We start from the raw sequence: 6,036 nt of genomic DNA, 5'->3' as shown, positions 1-6,036 counted from the left end.
AAAGAGAGAATAATATATATATATATATATATATATATATATATATATATATATATATATTCTAATTTATGAGCATATTTTTTTAATTATTATCTCTTATTACTCTTAAATTGGCATATATTTACAATTATATATAAAAAAAAGTATGTTTAGTAATATATAAAAAATATAAATAAAAATATTTTTAATAATTTTTTTAATCGTGTACCTCGCCATACTCTCGCACCATACTTTTTCAAAAATTGTTAGTTCCCCACTGCACCCGAATCCGAAAACACACCCATGCTTCATAGCAAAATAGTGTCAAATCACTCCAGCACATTACCAACGGGCTTAATAGCCCAATCACCAATGGTACATGTCTCTTTTCCTCTTCATTCTCGCGGTTCAATCCCATCTCAGCAACCATCTATAAAAAATTCTTCAATCACATTAATTGTTACAAGCGTTTAATAAAAAAATAATTATACCTTCCAATGCTTGCAGATGCTACGGTCCTACCCAATAGCCATACCTTCCAAATTCTGTTTTCAGAATGGGTGGTCTCACTTCTAAAATATAAATGGAATAGCAAAAGGCAAAAAATAAATAAAATAACGAAGGACGAAATAATGTGGCCCACGGGAAAGGGGGGATTTTGTGAATATCCCATTGACTTTCAACGCTTAAGAATGCCAAGCTAAGTTCAGCCATTTTTGCTCATATAAAATCTTATCAATAGGGACGTGTGTCAATAATTTATCTTGACTTCAGGAAATGTTTGTCTTTTTCTGGATGATAGCTACAGGCATAAATGGTTGACCAAATTCCACAACCAATCGCGGCGAGATATATATATATATATATATATATATATATATATATATATGTTTCTTGCGTAACCTTGAAGTTGAACTGACCAGACAAAATTTAAGTAGCAAATGGTTGAATGTTTCAAATCAACATTAGAATTTTCAACATCATATATGGACTTTCTGTTCGTCAAAGTTAGCAGTAATACAATTGCTTTAAAAAAAAAAAATAGCAGTAATACAAAGTTCTTCCTCTCCATAAAAGCCTATATGACAAGTTTCTTCACCTAAATGTTTGCCATAGCTTTAGGAAAACATGGCAAAGGTTTGTTCCAAACTTCTCTTCCTATCTGCCATTTGCATATTCATTGCTCAAGCCTTTGCTCAGCCAAGCTTCCTATACCATTTTTGTTTAAACAATGGTAACTACACAAGCAACAGTATTTACAACGCAAACCTCAATCAACTCCTCTCCTCCCTCTCTTCCAACACTGAAATTGACTATGGGTTCTACAATTCTTCTTATGGCCAAAACCCAGACAAAGTATATGCAATTGGACTTTGTAGAGGAGATGTTAAGCCGGATGTTTGCCGTAGTTGCCTCAACAACGCTACAAATCTTCTCCCACTGCTTTGTCCTAATCAGAAGGAAGCAATAGGATGGTATGATTATTGCATGTTACGCTACACATTCCGCGGCATATTTGGGATCATGGAAGCTAGTCCTGCTTTCTATATGTGGAACACTAATAACGTATCCGCTAATGTGGATCAGTTCAATCAGGACCTGAGGACCTTGTTGGATAGCCAAAGAGTTCAAGCTGCAAAAGGTGGTTCTCTTCGTAAGTTTGCAGCGGGAAATGCAACAGCACCAAACAATCAAACACTATATTCACTTGTGCAATGCTCACCTGATTTGTCCGAGCAAGATTGCAGTGGTTGCTTGGCTGGGGCTATGGGAGATATACCAAAATGTTGTGATGGGAAGCAAGGAGGGAGAGTTATCAGACCCAGCTGTAATTTTAGGTATGAGGTCTCTCTCTTCTATGACCCCACAGGTATAACTGTACTATCGCCTCCGCTAGTGCCACCCGTATCTCCATCTCCACCATCAACAAATTCCCCTGCAGCAAAAGGTACATATGGCATTAATCTTATATGGATAGTTGTGACAAATATGTTGATAGAATTATAGTTTAATAATTAAATTCACCGTTTTCAAACATTTTTAATTTTGGGTTTGGGTTTATTTGTGATTATCATGATATCCGAGTAGGAAGCTTTTAAGTTCACATTCTATATCTACTCTACTTCTAATTTTAATAGTTAAAAGTTTGTGTGAGGGTATTATTTTAATTTTTCACTGACTAGGTTCTAAGAGACCTTTATGTTCTGTTCATTTTTGAGAAATCCATAAATCATGGTTTATATTTTTTTTTTTCTTAATTTTATAAACTACTTCTAATTACGATGAATACAATAGAACAATGAAATCAAATATTTTTTCTTTCTTTTGCAGGAAAGAAGAGTAACAAATCTCTAATTGTCATCGTTATAGTTGTGCCCATTGTTGCTTTCGTGGTGCTCATAATCTCCATCTGCATCTACTTAAGAATAAGGAAACCAAGGGAGCAACCAGAAAGTAAGTGAAATGATTGGTTTATTGTTATTTGTTGTCGAAAAAGTTTGAATTTTGAATTTTATAAAGGAAATAACAGTCAGAAAATATGTGCTGACTGAGATGTCATATATTGTAGGTTCTGAGTTATGATTGTGGAAATATGTACGTGTTTGAACTAGCTTTTTGATGAAGACTTTTATATATATGTTGAAAATTGACAAAAATACATTTTTATAGAAAAAAAAAAAGTGATATATATAATTTTTTTTTAAAGATAAATTAATAAGTTAAAAACAAAAATGAATTGGAGAATATTTTCTGTCAATCGATCCTTAGGTGCCATCAAGTAACAATAAATAATCTAATTAAATAAAAAAAAATTTAACATTAAATTATTGTGCTCTCTCAAATAATGCTTCCACCTATACAGATAGAAAATTATTATAATAATGGATCTTGACAATATCAATAAAAAAATTATAACAATATCAATAATTAGTTGTGGCTGGGAGGTCATTGCTGTTGTATATTCAGACTTCCAGTAAAACAAATAGAAAATTATTACAATAATGAATATTACCAATAGAAATAACTAGCTGTGGTTTATCAAAAAATAAATAGAAGTTGTGAAAATGTCATCGAAGTTGAATGCAAGATTACAAAAAGAAAGAAGAAAAAAAAAAGTTGAACGCACGTATTTTAATTTGTGACCTTCTTCGATCTTCTTCTTCAGGCGACGAAGCTGTGGACGAGATTACAAGTGCGGAAGCGTTGCAATTTAACTTTGGTATCATGCGAGTTGCAACAGATGACTTTTCTGATGCAAATAAACTTGGTCAAGGTGGATTTGGTGCTGTTTACAAGGTATCCTCACCAACTGACCCCATCATTAATTTGGAGGGAGTAAAATTAATGAATCTAATGACAATAATTTTTATCACATTTTTCATTCTTGTTTATATGATATATGTTGTCAATTATTTTATTATAAAAGTTAGGTCAATTGTAGTCTTATATGAAAATGATGTTGTACTAAGTACAACTTATCATATCAACAAGTCATGAAAAAGTTATATAATTTATGTAAAATAACATATAAAAAAGTAAAATTAATGGAGAGTCAAATGTGTTTTATTCCAATATATTCTTCAGGGTAAGCTTTCCAAATGGACAAATTATTGCTGTTAAAAGGCTATCTAGAGATTCTGGCCAAGGAGATCAAGAATTTAAGAATGAAGTTTTGCTAGTGGCTAACTTGCAACATCGGAATTTAGTTAGGCTCCTAGGATTTTGCTTGGAAAGAACTGAAAGGCTTCTAATTTATGAGTTTGTGCCCAATACAAGCCTTGATCGCTTCATTTTTGGTATGGTTGCACTTCTACTTTTATTTCACATCATATCCATTGTAGTTATTTTGGAAGGCATGTTTTGCAATGATAGACTTTGTCACATTTTAGCCTATTTAACATAATCATATCTTTTTATGAATATGCAGATCCAATTAAAAGTGTGTATCTCAATTGGGAAAAGCGCTATAAAATCATAGAAGGCATTGCTCGTGGACTTCTTTATCTTCATGAAGATTCTCGACTTCGTATTATTCATCGTGATCTTAAAACTAGTAACATTCTATTAGATTGAGAGATGAACCCAAAAATTGCAGATTTTGGCCTAGCAAGATTATTTGCACTTGATCAAAGTGAAGAAAATACAAATAGAATTGTGGGGACCTAGTAAGTATGTTTGTATGGTAAAGCTAATGTTTTCTTTGTACCCTAGAAACAACTTTAAAGTCCTAACAATCATTTTTTAAAATTAATTATGGATTGTGCAGTGGATATATGGCTCCGGAGTATGCAATGCATGGACAATTCTCAGCAAAGTCAGATACATTTAGATTTTGGCGTGCTGGTTTTAGAGATAATATCTGGGAAAAAGAATAGTTGCTTCCAACATGGAGAAAATATAGACCTTCTAAGCTGCGTAAGTATAATTATTTTGGGCCCTAAAAAACTCTCTCAAGTCGGTAGGGATTGGTGAGTTTTGCAGGTTTGAATCATGTGTGAGTTAATGATGCAAGCCAAAGAAAATAGTATGATTATCTCTAGCAACATGTTGCCTTTGAACTTCTCTTTCCATTTTTTGATGGATAAGTATTCTCATGAAAATTTATCTTATGAGACCTCTCTTATAACATTTGGGATCTGTATGTGTGGATTCTATATGCTATGAGAGGAAGGTCTTGTGCGACTATCTCGTGAGATAACATTTCTAAAAGAAAGAGATAGCATCTCTTTCTGGGCATATCTCATGCCCCTATTGATATGATACTAACAATGCACACCAAATTGACAAAATAAGTCCAAAATTGGTTTAGTCTTTTGGTACTGCCGTACTGTACTAGATATTTAGGATATAATCTTGCTAGTCTGAATGATGGGTTGTTTAAGGAGAAAAAAGCATCTTGAGTTTCCACTACATACAACGAAAACACAAGGTACCACATTGTTTTACTCTAATAACATATCTATTAATTTAAATTATCTTGCAGGCATGGAAAAATTGGAGAGAGGGAAAAGCTTTAAATCTTGTGGATTCCAATTTGAAGGCCGGTTCAACAACTGAAATAATTAGATGTATCCACATTGGATTATTGTGTGTTCAAGAAAATGTAGCTGATAGACCATCTATGGCCTCAGTTGTTCTTATGCTTAATAGCTACTCTGTCACTCTGCCAATACCTTTACAGCCTGCATTTTTTATGCATAGTAATATTGAATCAGACACATCCTCACAATGGGAGTATGATCCAAAGAGGACAGATTCCGATCAATCAAAAGGCAGCTTGGTCTAAGTCTCAATATATAAATTAGTCTTCGACCTACTACGCTATCTCCTTGCTTATTGTTTAATGAATTTGAAATGTACTACCATTTTATATGTTTCTTTTTATTTAAGAATACATAATACATGATTTATTTATGATTCATTAACAATTTAGCATTCTTTTCAAAATCTGAACCATTTAGTGACCAAAAAAAAAACTTTTCTTAGTAAGATTCATGGCTATCCATGACTTCAGTATGACACCATTGATATCTAGTAGTTTTTTTTTTTGAGAAGGAAATATATCTAGTAGTTGAGTACTTTAAATTAATATTGTATATATAAATATTGGCTAATCCAGTGCTATATGCGTGTTGAATGGAAGACCGCTGCAGCTGTATATAGTTGACTACCATTTTCAAAGTTTACCGAAAAGTCTAATCTCTCCCGTGTTAATTCATTCAGAATATGCGTCCATGGTAACGAAGCCACTTCATTTTCTCTGGCTTGTTCCCATCCACTTTTGTTTCAATCAGCCTTTATTTTTTTATGGGATTTCAATCAGCCATTTATTTATTTTATTTTGGAGAGTATAGTACGTTTCAAACCACTCAAAATTTTTTTTTTTTTTTTTTTTTTTTGAGAAACAACTCAAAAACTTATATAATATGACAAACGGTCGAGTTCTAGCTAGTAAAAAATGTGCCACCTTAAACAAGTTGAAAATTGGTCCAACAGTATTCTTTTCACAAGAAAAAATAATAATAAAACATGTATTTGCAGATTTGCCACTTGGTG

At 32.6% G+C, this 6,036-nt stretch overlaps 1 pseudogene; it reads left to right on the top strand.

Annotated features, from left to right (window-relative positions):
* The first annotated feature begins 998 nt into the window (after window positions 1–998).
* LOC142632226 (cysteine-rich receptor-like protein kinase 26) lies at window positions 999–5,523 on the top strand (annotated as a pseudogene).
* The last annotated feature ends 513 nt before the right edge of the window (window positions 5,524–6,036 follow it).

Source organism: Castanea sativa, chromosome 4 (genome assembly GCF_040712315.1).
Source record: "Castanea sativa cultivar Marrone di Chiusa Pesio chromosome 4, ASM4071231v1".
Lineage (NCBI taxonomy): Eukaryota > Viridiplantae > Streptophyta > Magnoliopsida > Fagales > Fagaceae > Castanea > Castanea sativa.
Note: the sequence above shows the minus strand (reverse complement) of the source record. Positions and strands in the feature narration are given on the sequence as shown.